This window comes from Siniperca chuatsi, linkage group LG2 (assembly GCF_020085105.1).
Source record: "Siniperca chuatsi isolate FFG_IHB_CAS linkage group LG2, ASM2008510v1, whole genome shotgun sequence".
Lineage (NCBI taxonomy): Eukaryota > Metazoa > Chordata > Actinopteri > Centrarchiformes > Sinipercidae > Siniperca > Siniperca chuatsi.
The window spans coordinates 29,007,853-29,026,424 of record NC_058043.1 but is presented as its reverse complement, the minus strand read 5'-3'; the positions used below and the strand labels follow the sequence as shown (position 1 = coordinate 29,026,424).

Here is an 18,572-nt window from a genome sequence, read left to right as displayed (position 1 = left end):
GACAGGAAATGATTAAACAGGAGTCACATATGCTCACATCTGAAAGTGTTAGACTCAAGATTAATTTACATGCAATATACTGTATGCATCTGAAGGGATAAAAGTGTGTTTTTCATAATTAGTACAACATATTCTCATATTATTTACCTTTGGTGAAGAGAATTTGAGCCCTAGCCATGAAATAATAATTACTTAGACATAAAGTGGGCGGTGAGAAGAAACAGAAACTGCCAGAAGACTTGTTTTGGAAGAGACTTTGACAATTGTAGCCTGAAAACACTCACAAGAGACAAAAGGGAATATCTCAAAAACAAGCATATGAAGGGTAATGCCTTTAAGAAGCATAAATCTGTGTGTCATTTTTCTGGTTCTAAGAATTTAGCACAGCTTCGACAGTGCGCTTACAAGCCAACAAGCTTTGTCTTGCCACCATGTGTCTCTCTGCCCCTGAGGTTCATGATGATGCCTGTACAACCGCCCATGGGTTCCCACACCCATGTCCTCATTTCCGTGCTCTAAACTCCCATTAGCATGCTCTCAAACTGCTATGTTTCCCTGTAGCTAAGCTGCTTTTGCTCATTTATCACAGTATCAGCTGTGAGAGGGGGGACGATAGAAGAAGTATGAGAGGAAAAAACTTTGCATTTGTAGTCCCTGTGGTGCATGGCGTCTTGCAGCTTCTGGGACAGATCCGTCTGCATTGAGATGTCCCTCCTCGTGCATGCACCAGTGGTCTTCAGCACAGCATGAGAAAGGTCAGCTTCCATTAGATACACTGTGACAGAATGACGTCTCTGCAGCAATTTCTACAGAGCCTGCCGCTGGCTCTTGGTAATTTTGCTCTCTATCTGCAACTGTGTGTGTTGATATTCATCTGAGAGCAAGAGTCTTTAATATAGCCAAGTACTAAACTTTTTGCAGCTTTGCATTCAGATATCTAGTCTGCTGAGAGGAAGGTGAGCATGTACTATTTCTACAGCTGCGTAGAGGAAACGTAGTCTTTTTTCAGGAATGATTGCAGGAATGTAAAGCTTGAAGAGTCATGCAGTTGTTGTGGATGTACTTTACTTCAGCCTTAGTCTTTCCACTCAGGCCTCATCTGTTGTCTTAGGAAAAGAATACCACTGGAGTGGAAAAACACACTGCATCTCTTAACGCATGGTGCTTTGTAAAAAAGTGCTCTGGGCAATGCCTGGGTGGTTTCCATCAGTATTACACTGATGTTGTCACTGTGTATGACGTTGGTAAATGACAGCAGTGTCCTTGAGCCTTCCATCTCCTTCTCTCTGAATGACTCTATGAACAGTCACTGACATATTGCTGACATGAGCAAATGCTTGCTCATGGTGGGATTTGTTGGGTCTCTGTAAATAATATTATAAAGCGTACAGTCTAGACCTGCTCTATAGGAAAAGTGCAATGAGATAACTTCTGTTATGAATTGGTGCTATATAAATAAAATTGGATTGAATATTGCAGTGTGCGATGGATTAGTGGGGCCGAGACATGCCAGACAGAAGCACTGCTGCTTTCTAGGGGGAAGAGCCAGAGTTGTTGACAACATGATGAGGTGTTCAGATTTTACTGCCCAGTACAGTAGCAGATGCCTACTGAACTTATATGGACAGAAAACTCCAGTATCACATTTGAACTTTTTATAAATAAACACTTTATGCAAAAACTTGATAGGCCAATACTACAGAGTTGCGAAGTGGGATTGGCTGTTGCTGATTATGGAAGTATTTTCCCACTGAAACCACCATGAGGTTGAGGTTTGTGGTTTTGAGTGAAATGTTACCACAAATATTGGATTGACATGAAATTTGGTACAGATATTCAAGTCACCCTTGGAATAAATAGTAATAACTTGGTGAGCCATGTGACTTTCCATCTAGCTCCATCATCAGGTCAAAATTTTAACTGTCCAATACTTTGGTTTATGACCAGATACCTGCTAAACTAATGAAAATGGTTAAAGTTGTACCTGCTAAACATCAACATGTCATTATCAGCATGTTAGCATGCTGATGTTAGCATTTAGCTCAAAGCACCATTGTGCATAAGTACAGCCACACAGAGCTGCTAGTATGGCTTTATTCTTAGTTTGGTATGGTTGGTTGTCTCTAAATACTTACCAGGAGTTTCAGCCTCAGATGCTATGGAGAAGAAGCTAGTCAGATCTCAGTTACATATTAGAGCTGTAACAAATTAAAAATGTAGCAAATCCAAATAGTTTTTGGATTTGGGAACAAAACACAGCACCATAGTTGATGAATTCTTCCAAAATTGACCTAGAATCTAAAACTGAACTGATATAAACTGAATTAATTTATTATTAGGTTTCTACAAAGAGTAGGCTAACCATTAACTTAAGCTTACCGTTAGCAGTGGACGCAATAGGATTTTGAGCTTAGTGGGCACTGTTTTCAGACTTTTCTCCTTGTGTTTTTATGTATAAAGGCTTGTACCTTTGCCACCTTATGGAAAAACAACCAGGCATTATTTTAATGCAGTTGCTCATCTTTTGACTGATGATTGAACCAGCAGTTTCATAACCATCCAAGCCCTGTACTCCAGCTATTGGTCACCTTACATTGTCTTTGTAGAAAATAAAACAGGAGTTTTACCTCTGAACAATTCAAATAACTTCTTCCACTTTGCACCTGTATTTGAGCTCAAGCCCTCAAGTGGGACAGGACTTTAGCTCTGTGTGCCTTTTTAATATGAGGCTCACTCATACACATCACTTTCTACAGAAGTGACATCTACTGTCTTTATAGTATCTTCACCATCCAACAGTAATACTGTAAATTCTTTCTACTTTTACTCATCAATATTGTTTTCTCGCTCTGACTGCATTCCTCTTTCCCCTAATATAATTTGAAACTAGATGTCCAGAGTGCTTCTGACCCTGCTAACATGAATCTGACCTTAAACTAGAAGATCAACACTTGAACATTCCTTATAGTAAAAGCACTCATGATGTGCACTTGTGACTCTTTTTCCAAGTGAAATGTATGTAAATTTAATATTAATGAAACATTGATGAATCATGAATGATAGCTGTAGCTGCAGACCTGTGTGTTCATTCACATGACTATATTGCAGCAATAATTGAATCCATATGAAAATAATTCACAAGCTAGTGGGGGATGCATTGTAGTCGCTACTGTGTTCTGTCTTTCTCTTTAGCCAGTGCAGTTCTCTTTGTCATTACTTGACTGCTTTGTGCGCTCAGTGCATGCTAATAGATAAATGTTATTAAGAACACAGAGCAGAGCCATGGATTGTACAATAATTAGAGTTGTGTATTGTCCAAACAGTGATGACTGTGCGCTGTCAGGGCTCAGATGAGGAACAGGTTATGTTTGCTGGTAAATGGTAGTGGGAGTTAGCAGCAGCGGCCTGCATCTCTGTTTCAAACTCCCCATCCATCCCTGTGTGCAGCAATGTGCAGCTCCTCCACAGCTAACCAGAGGGGAGGCTGTTTGACATTTCCTGTGAGTCGCAATGCCACATCAGCTTATTTCCTCCCTCTTGTCATTTCTTATCTTTTCAGTTTATCCTTGATCCCTCTGTCTTTTTGGCCGCCTCATCTTTTGGCCTCTCATCTTCCCTCCTTGTTCAGTTTGTCTTTCTGTTTCTCTGTCACTCCACTGAGGAGAGAGATGATCGGGTGTGAAAAAAGAGTACTCTATGCTGTTACCATGGCAACTACATCTAGGAGCTGAGCCAGTACTCTTCCACAGACATGCGTGCTCCCTGTCTCAGTCTCCCTCCACTTGCCTTACTTAGATTAAAGCTTACCTCTGATGAGAATAAAGAGAAAGAGAAAGAGGCAAGAGAAACAAGGGAAAAGGCTATGCTTGTTAGAGAAGAGTGGCGTTTCATAACCCTCCAAGGAAACAATGTGCTTTTTTCTGTGATGAATCATTATTACTGATGGTAGATATCAAAGGCAGACATTGTCAGTGAACTGCACACAATGTACAATAAAGGAAACGCGCAGTGTATTCCTGCACTGTAAGGTGCTTTCTGCAGAGGTCTCGGTCGCTGGGTTGACAGGCGATTGTGGGTAATGGTCTGTTACAGGAAATTAATACATTCGCAGGGCTCTACTGCATCGCTCTATGACATCTATCTGTATTAATTTGGCAATTAATCTGATTTCATGAGAAGATGTCTCAATAAGAGACCCCATTTACCACAAACTAACTTTGGATTATGTGATTTCTATTCTCAGTTTTGTGTGCATGTCTTTTTCATTATTGGCTGACGTGTATCGTACAAATCCTTTATGGCCACTTCAAAGCAACAGTAATTATCGATTTGGGTATGCTTACAAAACTTGTCATGGTTGGCTGTGTGCTTGTTAATGTATTCAGAACGGAAAAATGTCCACAGAACAGAAATGGTTAGACTGTATGGAAGTTTTTTGGCCTCTTTATTCAAATGGCAATGCATTTTGAAATTGGCAATTCAATGTGCAATTTGGTCATGCAATTTGAAAATGCATTTTGCAATTGGCAATTCAATATGCAAAGTGACAATGCAATCCTCACTTCAGTTAATTATTTTGATTAAAAATTAAAATTAAAGTTCAATCAGTTGCATTTCATATTGCCATGGTTTTTTGGTCTCTTTATTCAAATGGCAATTAATTTTGCAGTTGGCAATTCAATATGCAAAGTGGCAATGCAAACCTCAATTCAGTTTTAATTATTTTATGTATATTTAATATATCCTTCTGACAGCTGGGACCATGCTGCACACACACAATACCACACAAGTGAGTACTATTTTTTTTTCTTCTCTGATTATCATAAAGCACTATAGCAGACTGTTTTGAACGATAATTCTGTTCAGTATTTCTGAAACAGGAGAATACTGCAGTCATATTAACATATGGTAGCTAGCTCGTCAGGGTTTTCCAACTTTTACTTTTTGTCACTACGCTACATCAGGATATATCAGTCACTATTGCAATGTATTTTCCATCCACAGCCAAAGTTGATGTCAGATGATCAGTCCAACATGGGGCTTAGGGAGCTGCGGAGACCATGAGGACCAACCTTGGTACGAATGATATCTGGGTTGTTCTGAGGTGAAGAACCTTCTCTGACGAGTCCCTACCAGTAAGAGCAATACTAGGTGTCCTCCTCATCCACTGCAGTTGACTGACCTGCAGTTGACTGACCTGAGGTCACCAGCACCCAGCTCGGACCTGCATCACCTGCATGTCATCACTGTTCTCCACACATTACCTGCCTCACTCAGCAATCCAGGTGGAACAGCTGCTTGCAGTCTGGGGAAGACAGATGAGGCCCACAGGTTTGTGAACAGTGTTATGGCTACATTTCTTTATTGTTTAAGTTGCAGCTTTGTACATCACCATCACATAAGGTTTGGCACTCCTGGGCTATTTTTGTATGATGAACTTCATTTCATCCCTACAGTAAAGAGTATTTTTACATAGAATTGCTAATTGCCTTAAAGCCCAACTCCAAAAACGGTGAAAAAAGTGTCCATGCCTGACATTTTCTCCATTGTTGAAGTTGACCTTTTATTTGTTTTGTTTGTTATCACCTGGTCAAGACATAATTTATGTGATGGCTGATAGATTTTGATGTTATATGTTTTTATTGAAAAATAACACTTGTAGCCATATCAGTGTTCACCTTTACCATCTGTGCGCTTCCTAATGTCTTCTCCCATTCCATCCCAGCCTCCAGTACTTATATAAACAGCAGCACTGGCTTTTTAAACTACGCATTACATATAAAAGTAATGTTACTGTTTCTGTACTATGTGTTATCATGTCAACTATTTTTATTTATTGATGCTTATTACTATTTGTGATGCAGCACTGAAAGCCTACAACCTCATTTCAGTATGTAAATTTGTCTAAGGATAATTAAACTCACCTTGACCTTGGTCCACCTCAGTGTATTGATAGATCCTAAAATATTTTTACTGTTATTTTTAATGTGCAATAAAGTAATTTATTAAATTGTTGCTCTAAGTGTATTTCTCATATGGTACAATTCCGGAACTAAGTTTAATATCAATATTTACAATAATCAAATCACATTCTTCAACTAAATATAATTTCCACGCAGCTATTAATAAAACTATTAAAACTTAGCTTTAATATACTGATAAAAGATATTTCCACAGGATATTATCATTATGAGTAAAGATTTAAATGGTAACAGCAGTACACATCTATTACAGGAGATATTATGTTCCAGATGTTTCCTAATCTAGACCTGTTAATCTAAAACTGGAAAGTATTTTTCACTTGGGTGAACTAGTGCACTGGGGTTGTTTCATCCTTGAACTCCAGCCCACTTGTTCTTTAAACTGTATTTGTAAAAATATGCAATGACTGTCAGTTATAGCAAAAAAGAAGTTGAACCCATAACTAAATTGGAGAGATCCTTCAATGATTCACATAAACTATTACTGTAACCTGTAGGTCTGTCTTTACATCAGAAAAAATGAACTGTAAGTTGATTGTAGCAAGTATTTTGAGAGTAGAGGATGATGTCCACGTGGTCTCCCTTGTCCACAGCCACATGGATGGCACCAAACACACGCTGCTCAATACATCAGGTTTCCCGTATGTGGTCATTCACTTTTCACCGTGTGGATACCTTTCCTGTTAAAGCAAGACACATTAATGAAGACTTGATAGATGGCAATATGTATCATATACATACTAGCTTGTCAGACCAGGTGTATCGAGGTTTGCTTCAGTGCAGGACTCAAAACCTGAAATGGGCACATTTCCTCTGAACACTATGGCTTAGTGTGTGTGTGTGTGTGTGTGTGTGTGTGTGTGTGTGTGTATGACCGTTCTCACATTTAAAATTATTATGACATGATCTTATGAATTTACTGAAAAGTAAGTCTTTCTTATTCAATTTATTTATATAGCACCAATTCATAACAGAAGGTATCTCACTGCACTTGTCCTATAGAGCAGGTCTAGACCGTACTCTTTATAATATTATATTATTGCATGAGCTGATCCTCCTTAAAGTGCTTGCTGCAAAGTGAAATGAGAGGAGGAAATGCCAGAGGGAGTTCACCCACTGATTCACCCTGATTTCGTAACCTAAAAAAATGTAATTGCACAAACAAATTGTTTTGTATTATCGATCGGAAGGTCGTATTGTACCAATCGGAAGGTCGGCGGTTCAATCCTGGCTTCCCCCAGCTCATATGTCAAAGTGTCCTTGGGCAAGACACTGAACCCTAAATTGATGAGTTACTTTAATGAGCAGTTCTGCCATCGCTGGTGAAGTTGAAGCGCTTTGAGTAGTCAGAAAGCTATATAAGTACAGTCCAATCATTTTAACCAACAAAGCACCACATCTTCCAGGTGAACTGCAATTAAAATAGGCATTATGACAAATATTTGTAGCATAATTTATGTTCATGTCAAATCCTTGGAATTTTCTGTTATGGTAGCTAGTTACTACTTCAGTTTTGCTGAGAAATTTACAGTATTTCTTTAAGTGTAAACTTCATCAGCAGACAAAGAAATTACTATTGGGCTACATCTACTTATCCAATATGTTATATCAATGCTGCATATTAAGATCAAAATAACAGGAAACATCAACAAGCTCGATAACTACTATCTGTCTCCCAAACACACACTAGCATTGTAAATTAGTGCAAGTATGTATTTCTCCAGACCAGAGACTTTGAGAGAGCGTGGTAACTGTCAATCTTTTTTTATTTCAGAGGCTTACAATCCACTGTCAATCAGAAACGAATTTCACCAATATGCCACCTGAACCAGTCCTAATCATCTTTCTTATAGGAGAAGGGGAAGGTTCGACACGAAGAAGCAAAGTTGCCTTGTTTCTCAATGTTTCGATCCGAAGTTTTCAGTTGAAGGATCAAAGTATCAACAGACAGCAACATTTTTAATCAACATTTTAAAGTGGAAGTAGACAACTTTTGATCATAACAGAGTATAGTAACTTTCACCACTGCTCATTTTAGAAATCACACGTCCTAAGTTTATTAGAACAGCATTTGTAGGAAAGCTAGATGCTGGCAGCTAATGAGCTACGACAGGTTGTATGCAGTAACATTATTTTACAATAAAGATCTTACGAATATTTATTGTTAGCCTGGCTGCTATATCATCACAACTTCTTCGGTTGAATCGAATGAAGCATAAAGAAATGGAAATCCACGTAAACCGTACAAAACAAATTGATGGAGTGTGAGCTGTTTGTGTACCTCCCCCTTTATAGTACTGTAAAGTGATTGGCTGAATTAAAAACTGATTGACAACTGGTTCAGGTGGTGTATTGGTGAAATCAGTTTTTGATTATAAGCCTCTGACTGGCCAAAAAAATGATTGAGTTACCATGCCCTCTCAAAGTCTCTGTTCTGCAGAGACACCCTACTCAATTAGTGAGCAACCAGCAGTTAGCTTAGTTAGTAAGTTACTTTGCTAGCGTTAGCTTAGGTTGTTAGCAAGCTACTAACTTTACCCAGGCCTAGCTAGCATTAGTTTGTAATGCCTCAGCATGAGGATGTAGATTAATACAAAATGACAACAATGGCCCAATTGTAATAAACTAATGTCTGAACTCTAGTTTGAACATATGGACGTTATCTGAGGTAGAATGCAACTCACCCATCAAGAAGAACAGTGTCAGTGTGGTCGAAGCATAGAAGTACCGGCTGTTACCCAATCACTGAACGAGGAAGTGACGTCTTAACTGAAGACCCGCCTCGATGAGAAGACTGACAGATTTCATTTCTATTTGACACCAAAAGACAAGTAAATGTAAATGCAATAGACCAGGGTCGCTGTTTTGCTGGCACATTGAATTACCAATGCCAAAATGAATTGCATTTGTATAAAGAGACCAAAAAAACCATGGCAATATGAAATGCGATTGAGCTTTCATTTTAATTTTTAATCAAAATAATTCAAACTGAATTCAAGATTGCATTGCCACTTTACACACTGAATTACCAATTGCAAATTGAATTGCCAATTGCAAAATGCATTTCCATTTGAATAAAGAGGCCAAAAAACTTCCATAAGACTGGAGCAGTTTTCAGATAATTTGTTGCTGTGAACACAGCACAGCTGAGACAGATATATTCACACAGACAGCTGTAGATGAATGTGTTGTGTCTCGTAGCCCAGATGGATGTTAAGTGAGGGGGGGACGTCAGCTTCTGTTTGACTTGGATGGAATGAGAAAGTGCGCACCTGCAATGCACACGGGAGAACGCTTGTTATTTTCAGCTTGACTGAATCGGACCGGGATGCAAACGTGATAACAGAACAGAATAGAACATGGCATCGCTGTGTGTTTGCTTCCCTCGCCATCAGAACACGATAACCGACAGAGTTTTTTCTCCCCTGTCAGGGAGTTTACTTGGGAGTCATATACATGATTCAGCAAGTGAGGGAAAATTGACTTAGCAACTTATAGCTCAATGACAGCGAGGGCGAAACGAGGCCCTGAGCGGACATACCTCACTTTTTATTTCTGTCTAATCACTATGATTGTAAGTAATGGGACGATTGTGATAGCACAGCAGAGGAGGAGGAGTGAGCATTTCACACTCCTTTAACCACGTGCAATATGTCCATCCCTGGTTGGGAGGGTGGTTGTCTTTTCTCTGAACTGGTGTGAAACGGTTGTGTTCCTGCCTCAGTCATCAGCTATGATCGCCCACATCCCCCATTATGTTGATGTAATTTGCCATTCCTGGAGCAGAGAGACCTCCAGGGTCATATTGAGACTGGATTATATACAAGGTCCTGGAGTATTGTCTGGGGAACTCTTATAATACACATGCATTATTCCTATATGCTGTGTTGAGCAAATCCAACTGAGGATATGTTAACACATTATGTGCCTTGTCCTCCTTTTATAAAAGGTCACAGAAGAACATGTTCCAGGGTCATAGGCATCTTTTTCATCTGATGTGGAATCCACTCACTGGATCAGAAAAATATCTATTCACAGGGTACCTTGTATTTTGGGGTTTGATGGGCAGCTTCTTTTTCTTTCTCACTTGAACAAGTGGCCAAAAATGGACAATATCATCTCAACAATGGAGTTTAACAGCAGGACATTTTCAACCATCTGTATAATTCATAGTGAATGTTAAGGTTTCGTGTGAAAAAAACAATTGACATTTTAGGAAATACTCTCATACGATTTCTTGCCAAGACTTAGATGAGAAGATCGATTCGATACAACTCTCATATCTGTCCGTTAAATATGAAGCTACAACGAGCAGCCGGTTAGCTTTGCTTAGCATAAATACTGCAAACAGGGGGAAACAGCTAGCCTGGCTCTGTCCAAAGGTAACAAAAACCATCTACCAGCTCCTCTAAATCTCACTAATTAGCACTTTATATTTAGTTTGTTTAATACATACAAAAACCAAAGTCAAAAGTCTTGTTGTCGCCATGACGCAGTCAGGTAATGAGCAGAGTTATTATATTACAATAGCCTATATATATAGTAGAGTTATTATTATGTTATAAAGTTATTGCGCTTGGCCAAGAAATAGCCGGGCACATAAATCCCATAAAACCTCAATTTGTCACTTTTACAACTTAGCTTTTTGTATGAATTAAACAAACAAGATGTAATGTTAATAAGTGAACTTAAAGGTGGGGTATGCGATTCTAATCCAATCCACGTCTTTTTGTCAAATTCAGCAAATATCTCCTCATGGTCCACTAGCTGCCCGTTCTGTGTTTGTACACAGCCCTGGCTCTGAAAATGCTTAACAAACCAAGTGGCTTGGACAAAGGACATTCAGCTTACTTTCTAGTTTGCCAAGATATCCTGTTGTTGTGATATTAGCTATAGTAGCAGGAGAGTTGTGAGTATCGCTGTATGGAGCTGGTTTGGTGGTTCTGGGAAACGTCTCGTCCTCTCTGGCTGTTAGCTTCGCAGCAGCAACTGTAGAGACAGTTTGCTAACCCACAACCTAGCTGAGCTAACCTACAACCTAGCTAACGTTAGTTATATTACTTGCTGTGTCATTGTTCGCTCTGTATCATGGTATTTGTCATGGTATTGGATTTCTCCAGAATCGCATACACCACCTTTAAGAGGTGCTGGTAGATGGATTTTGTTACCTTTGGACAGAGACAAGCTAGCTGTATCCCCCTGTTTCTAGTCTTTATGTTAAGCTCAGCTAAGTTTCTCCTGGCTGTAGCCTCATATTTACTGGGCAGATATGAGAGTAGTATCAGTCTTCTCATCTAACTCTCAGCAAAAAGCAAATGAAACATATTTTCCAAAATGTCGAACTATTACTTTAACATACAGTATCTCACTAGTGAGTAAGAGATGCTTACAGTACACACCTCTCTAAACTGACAAAACTGGCTGCACTTCAGCTGTTGTTATTGTTCAGTCCACCCACACCTATAACCTGAAACTGAAGGCAACAAATTCCAACTGATTTCCAGAAAAATGTAGAAGCTGACAAAGTGAAGTAGAAGTTGATGAGGTAGGCTTGTGGGAAAGTGGCTGCACAGGAAAGAAAAAAACAACACTTGGAGAATGATAATCATAACAAAACTACATAATTCAAGCAAAGTACCTCAAGGTTCAAGGTATATTCTACAACACAGGGCTGCACAATGAAATTAAACTTGTAGCCGCCTTCACACTACACGTAGAACAAATATATTCAAATATTTAAAATTAGTATGGAATGAAAATCTAAATCAAGTCTTTAGCTGCTCTTCACTGTAACATTATACTGTTTGCATCTTTGTTTTATTTAGTATTAAAGGTGCTATAACTACTGCTATGACATCCGGCCACTAGATGACGCACTCCCCCTCCCCCCTTCCATTCCATTCCAGTGGTTGCCAGTTCGTCCACAACCTGTATATTTCATGGTCGAGTGGCCAGCTGCATTATAGGGCTAATGTAACAGTAGTTCTGAACTTTAATTTACCTTCGACATGACACATTGTTAATATATTGGGATTCCACGTCTTAAAGAAGAGCGACAGTCTTTTCATAAGCAGACCAGTCCACCACTGCCAGACGAACCAGTGACTGGTCAATCAAGTTGCCCTGCATAAACTTAAACTGGCCCTGGGCCTGGCCCACTTCTAAATCCCCTCTGATATGCATCTTCATTATAACGTTACATTGTTTGAGGGAACTATAAGTTAGGTAACTGGACGCAACCGTCATTAATGCTAACGTAGCTCTTCAGGGATTGAAGCTGTTTTTCTAATTTTGACAATCTAACCAGTGACAACATATTAGTTAAGGTTGTAAGGATTATGGCTGTCGGTAGTTGTTGTTTATTTTGTGTAAATAACCATAAATACATTTTTGTTATAAAAAAGGTAATTGTCTTTTATTTTGAAATTTATATAGTGAAATGGTTGACTTCCGGTTTTAAGCTACGCATTTCCTTCTTTCTTTTGGGGCGCGCGCTGGCTAGTGCAGTTTTTGCAGTGTTCAGCTTGTTAACCCAAATATGGCAGTAACTTGACACGGAGCAGTGATGAACGTTAAATTCATATTTGCAGCCCCTCCAAGGAGGCAAAAGGTATTTAAATAAGTTGAGATATGATCATTTTGTTTGATAATGTGTTCGTTTTTTGCATCAATGTAAGACAGCAGTATGTGAACAATGTGAGCTAATCAGTCACATGTTTTGTATGCATTTCAGCTCTTACGTTGGTGATATGGTGTATGGTTTAAGGTTCAAAGGAAAGGATTAAACATCATAAAACCACCAGTAAAAGTCTCATCCTTGTACGGGGGGGGCCTGCTACAGTAAGAGCTTCTCCTCAGCGAGCTACAACGACACAGAAAATGGACGGTATCGAAGAGCAAACACGTAGGCTACAAACAGAAATCAATGAAAGGGGAGCTTTATTACATCAAGGAGATGCAGAGAGCATGTCAAGACAGGAGTTGAAGGAAGATATTGAACGCAAAGAAAAACAATTAGCCGAGCTTCATAAAATGGAGGCTGCGACCGAGTTATCGTTACCCAGGCGTTCAGAGCGGCCTAGTGTGCTAACGGAGAAAATGCTAGCCTACCAAAAAGACGAAATGATGAAAAGGGACAGAAAACTGATGAGTCTCTATGAACAATGGAAAGGGCTAATCAGAACATCCAGAGAAAGCTTAAAAACTGACTTATCAGAGCACGAGTTGTGTGTAATGGCTGATGATATTGAAAAGGGTTTGAACGACATGATGAAGGTGTGCAGTGAAATAAGGGAGCATACTATGCCATCCTCTGAAACAAGACGCAAAATGGACTCTTGTGAAGCAGTAACTAAGGACATTATGAAAATACTTAATGAACGTATAACAGCAATAGACGGGGATTTTGATGCAAGTAGATAGGCAACGCCTTCATCAGCTACTGTCACATCAGTATGCCCACTCCATTTATGGCACCGCTTCTCAGTCTAGCGTCAGTAAGCAGTCCGACACTTCAAGCATCGCAGTCAAGAGGATTGATGCAGCGGCGGAGTTAGCTGTAAAGGAAGCAGAATATAAGATTGTGCAGGAGGAAATTAAACAAAGGGAAAAAAATGAAAGATATAGAATCCGAACTTGAGCGTTTAAAGGCAGAAAAGGAAATGCAAGCTGCTCGCGCAAAACTTGAGATCTACGACAGAGAAATGAACATGGATGTGGACAGTCAGCAAATACAACCAAACAATATTCCTCACCTGCTGATAAGCTGCACTTGCTCAAAAGGTACATTACAGGCCCAGCAAAAAATTGTCTTGAGGGCACATTCTTTCGCAGCGATGAAGAGGCATACAAGGACGCATGGCAAAAGCTTGACCAACGTTATGGACCGCCCTTTATCGTCCAGAGAGCTTTTAGAGACAAACTGTCAAAATGGCCTAAAATAAGCTCAAAGGATGCTGAAGGATTAAGAACATTTTCAGATTTTTTTCAGGCCTAGAAATACTAAGTGACTGTGAAGAAAATCAAAAGTTACTACAGAACGTTCCTGACTGGCTGGCAGCCCGCTGGAATCGACATGTCACAGTTACACTTATTTTCCCTCTTTTAAAGACTTTGCACAATTTGTGGCAGTCGAAGCGGAGATCGCATGCAACCCGATCACTTCTTTGTATGCTCTTCACTCATGCAACGCATCTCACGAGAAAAGGTCCACAAAAGACTTTAAACCAAACAGATCCACACAAGTCTTCACAACGCAAGCCACGGTACAAAACAACAAGGCAAGGACAAGTTACACAAAAGTAAAGGTACCCTGCATGTTTTGCAAAGATGAAACCCATCAGTTGTCAAAGTGCTCTAACTTTTCAGATCAGCCCTTAGAAGAGAAACACACATATGTTAAGGACAATAAACTGTGCTATGGATGCTTAAAGGTGGGCCATAATGTCAAAGATTGTTGCCATCGTCACACTTGTGACATTTGCAAAGGAAGGCATCCCACTTGTCTTCACAATGACAATCACAAGGCATATGAAAGGTCTCAAAGCTATGGAAACACCATTCCAAGCACTACAAATGAAACTGCGACAGTCACAGCTCTCAACATATCTAAGGTGGGTCAGTCAAGTAGCACATCCATGATTGTTCCTGTGTGGGTGTCTACGGTTCAGACCCGTCTAAAGAGCAATTAGTTTACGCACTACTAGACACACAGAGTGACAGCACATTTGTCTGTGAAGAATTAAGCAAACAGCTAAGAGCGGACTCTCACCCCGTAAAGTTAAAGCTAACTACCATGCTTGGTGTTCACTCTATTGTTAAGAGTAACAGAGTAACTGGAATGTTTGTGAGAGGTTATGACTCAGACATTTCCATCGACCTACCCCCCTCATATACCAAAGACTTTATCCCAGTTAACTATGACAACATACCCACTAGTGACACAGCAAAGCAATGGCCCCACCTGACAGAAATTGCTGATAAGATACCACCTCTTCTGAGTTGTGATGTTGGACTCCTTATAGGATTTAACTGTCCCAGAACTTTAGCTCCAAGACAAGTTCTACTAGGAGAAGGTGAGGAGCCATATGCTATCCGCACGGACCTAGGGTGGAGTATCGTTGGAGGCTCCGCACCTGAGATCAATGAAACTCAGTCAAGTTTGTGTCATCAAATCACAATAAAGGAATTACCCATTGTAACTCCCATGGACGTGCTAGAGTCAGATTTTAAGGACACAAAGGCAAGTGACAACACAGTCTCACAAGAGGATCTCATCTTTTTGGACAAACTCAAGGAAGGAATAAGGAAAAACAAACAAGGACACTATGAGATGCCTCTTCCTTTCAGACAAAGGCCACACTTACCCAACAACCGAAAGCTTGTTGAAATCAGACTCGAACACTTAAAGCGAAAGTTCAACAAAGATGAAAATTACAAAAGAGACTATATAGCTTACATGAAAGACATGATTGAAAGGGATGATGTTGAAGAAGTACACCATGAAGGACAACAAGGTGAACGATGGTACATTCCCCATCACGGGATTTATCACCCCAAAAAGCCCACTAAACTACGTGTTGTGTTCGATTGTTCAGCCAAACACAATGGTACAAGTCTAAATGAATATCTTCTCCAAGGGCCAGACCTGATTAACAATCTAACAGGCATCCTCCTTCGATTCAGACAACATCCTGTTGCTCTAATGTGCAATATAGAGAAGATGTTTCACCAGTTTCACGTTCAGCGTTGCGACAGAGATTACCTGAGTTTTCTGTGGTGGAAAAACGGCAACACAGAGACACAGCCACAGGTATACAGGATGAAGGTACATCTTTTCGGTGCGACATCATCTCCAGGGTGTGCAAATTACGGTCTAAGGTATTTGGCTAAAGAACACTGTCTTACACACCCTGCAGGATCTGAGTTCATGGAAAGGGACTTTTATGTTGACGATGGAGTCACAAGCACAGACGCAGTTGAAAAGGCAATACAGCTCGCACAAGAGGCCACAGAGATATGCAAGCAAGGAGGGCTCCGTCTACACAAATTTATCTCAAACAGCCCTGCTGTTCTACAAAGCATCCCATCATCTGAATGTGCAATAGAGACAGAAACAAAGGACTTGAGATTCAAAGACATGCCATGAGAAAGGGCCTTAGGCATCAAATGGAACGTTGAAAGGGACTGTTTCGGATTTGATAACACTTTAAAAGACCAACCAGCAACACATCGAGGTATCTTATCTACTGTTGCATCCATCTATGACCCCCTTGGTTTCCTGGCGCCATTCGTGCTTCATGGTAAAAGGATCTTGCAGGAAATGTGTCACCAAGGTATCAACTGGGATGACTCCCTGCCTCAGGGACCTGAGGCCAAGGTGGAGCTGGCAACGTGATTTTGCCAACTTAGGCAAGGTAAACATAATTTGCTGTTACTTTCCTGCTAGTTTCAGAGAACTTAAAGAAATAGAGTTGCACCACTTTTCTGATGCGAGCACAAGTGGTTATGGACAATGCACCTATTTAAGAGCCAAAAATGTCAAAGAGGAGATTCACTGTTCATTAGTAATAGCCAAAGCCTGTGTTTCTCCTACCAAGCTGACTACAATCCCCAGACTCGAGCTAACTGCAGCTGTAGTTTCAGTCTCAGTTAGTAACATGTTGAGAGATGAACTCTGCTATGCTCAAATCAAAGAGTATTTCTGGATTCCAGAGTAGTTTTGGGATACGTAAACAATGAGGTACAGCGTTTCCACAATTTGTAGTGAATAGGTTCATAAAAGATTCACCAAAGTACAAACCCTCAGCAATGGTTTTACGTGCCATCTGAAGAGAACCCAGTCGATAGTGCATCTAGGGGTAATTCTGTCACTGAGCTTCTCTCATCTAACTGGTTCACAGGCCCCTCCTTTCTCTGGGAGAGGGACCTGCCCACACCACAATGTGTAGAGCTAGAATTGTCTCTTGGAGATCCAGAAGTCAGAAAAACACAGGCAATGTTAACTAAAGTTACAGAGACATTCAGCCTTGCAGAACGTTTGTCCAAGTTCTCATCATGGTCCAAAGCAGTCAAAGCTGTAGCACGTCTCATAAGAAGGGCCAAGAAAGTTAAATCAGATACGCCGGCTACAGTGAGTGAACAAGAAAGTGCAGTACATGTCATCATTCAGGATGTACAAAAACACACATATGGAAAAGAGATAAAGCTATTAAACAAAGGAAATCAGCTCCTACACCACAACAAACTGTTCCACTTAGACGTTTTCAGGGACACGGATGATCTCATCAAGGTCGGAGGGAGACTTTCATCGACCAAACACCCTATCGTGATTCCAAAGGAACATCACGTGACAAAATAATAATAATGACTCATAATAGCTCACTGTCACGACAAAGTTAAACACCAAGGAAAAGGCTTCACCATAAACGAAATCAGATCCAGCGGCTACTGGATCCCAGGGATGAGCAGAACTGTTGCTTCTTTCATCCGCCAGTGTGTCATTTGTCGTAGACTTCGCAAGGCTCCGGAGGGTCAGAGAATGAGCGACCTGCCAGCAGAACGCTTGGAGCCCTCTCCACCCTTCACATATTGCGGTATGGACTGTTTCGGCCCTTTTGTAACTACAGAAGGGCGAAAACAACATAAACGGTATGGACTTTTGTTCACTTGCTTTTGCTCACGCGCCATTCACATTGAGCTATTAGAAGACCTATCCACTGACACATTCATTAATGCACTAAGGTGTTTCATTTCTATCAGAGGTGAAATTCGACAAATCCATTGTGATCAGGGAACAAACTTTGTTGGCGCAAAGAATGAGTTTAAAACTGCCCTAAGTCCCAAAAGCAGTGCGACTTTGTGATGAACGCACTGCACTCCAGTCACGCAGGTGGAGTGTGGAAACGGCAGATAAGGACTGTCAGAAGAGTATTGAATATTACTCTGTCACTTGCACATGGTAGATTAAATGATGCTTCACTAAGGACTTTATTCTATGAAGCTATGGCCATAGTAAACAGTCACCCACTGACTGTAGACAACCTTAACAACCCTGACAGCTTGGAACCACTAACCCCTAACCATCTGCACCACATGAAATCCAGCACAACAATGCCCCCACCGGGTGTCTTCTCAAAAGAGGACCTCTATGCAGCAAAGAGATGGCGTCGTGTGCAGTTTTTGGCGTCGTGTGCAGTTTTTGACTGAACAGTTCTGGTGCAGATGGAGGCGTGAGTATCTGCAAAACAACGACAGCGCTGGCACTCACTTCAAAAAGAAATCTAAGAGAAGGTGACATTGTGTTGGACATTTATGAACTGTCACCTAGAGGTGAATGGAGACTCGCCAGAGTCCGGGAGACCATTAGCAGCAAGGACGGACTCGTGCGAAGAGTAAAAATCTCCTTTGGAGACAGGAGACTGAACAACAAAGGTCAACGCAGTAATAAGCTCACTAGTGTAGAGCGTCCTGTGCAAAGAAATGGTTATTCCTGTTAAAAATTATTCGTTGTTGTTATCTTGATATAACAAATCACTCATAATTTTGGTGGGAGTGTACATTTTATCAGACGAATCAAAGACAACACTATGA

The 18,572-nt window shown here is 40.4% G+C and overlaps 1 protein-coding gene across 14 annotated transcripts in view; it reads left to right on the top strand.

Moving 5' to 3' along the window:
* Nucleotides 1-18,572, top strand: part of LOC122869477 (protein 4.1-like) — a 107,236-nt gene that overhangs the window by 45,787 nt on the left and 42,877 nt on the right. Inside the window, exons 3-4 of one of the 14 annotated variants that reach the window (XM_044182568.1) lie at nt 4,755-4,789; nt 5,005-5,331. The exons of the other annotated variants lie outside the window; for them this stretch is intronic. The gene's annotated coding sequence lies outside the window, so the exon portion shown is untranslated. The remainder of the gene's footprint in view (nt 1-4,754; nt 4,790-5,004; nt 5,332-18,572) is intronic. 14 annotated transcript variants of the gene reach the window in all.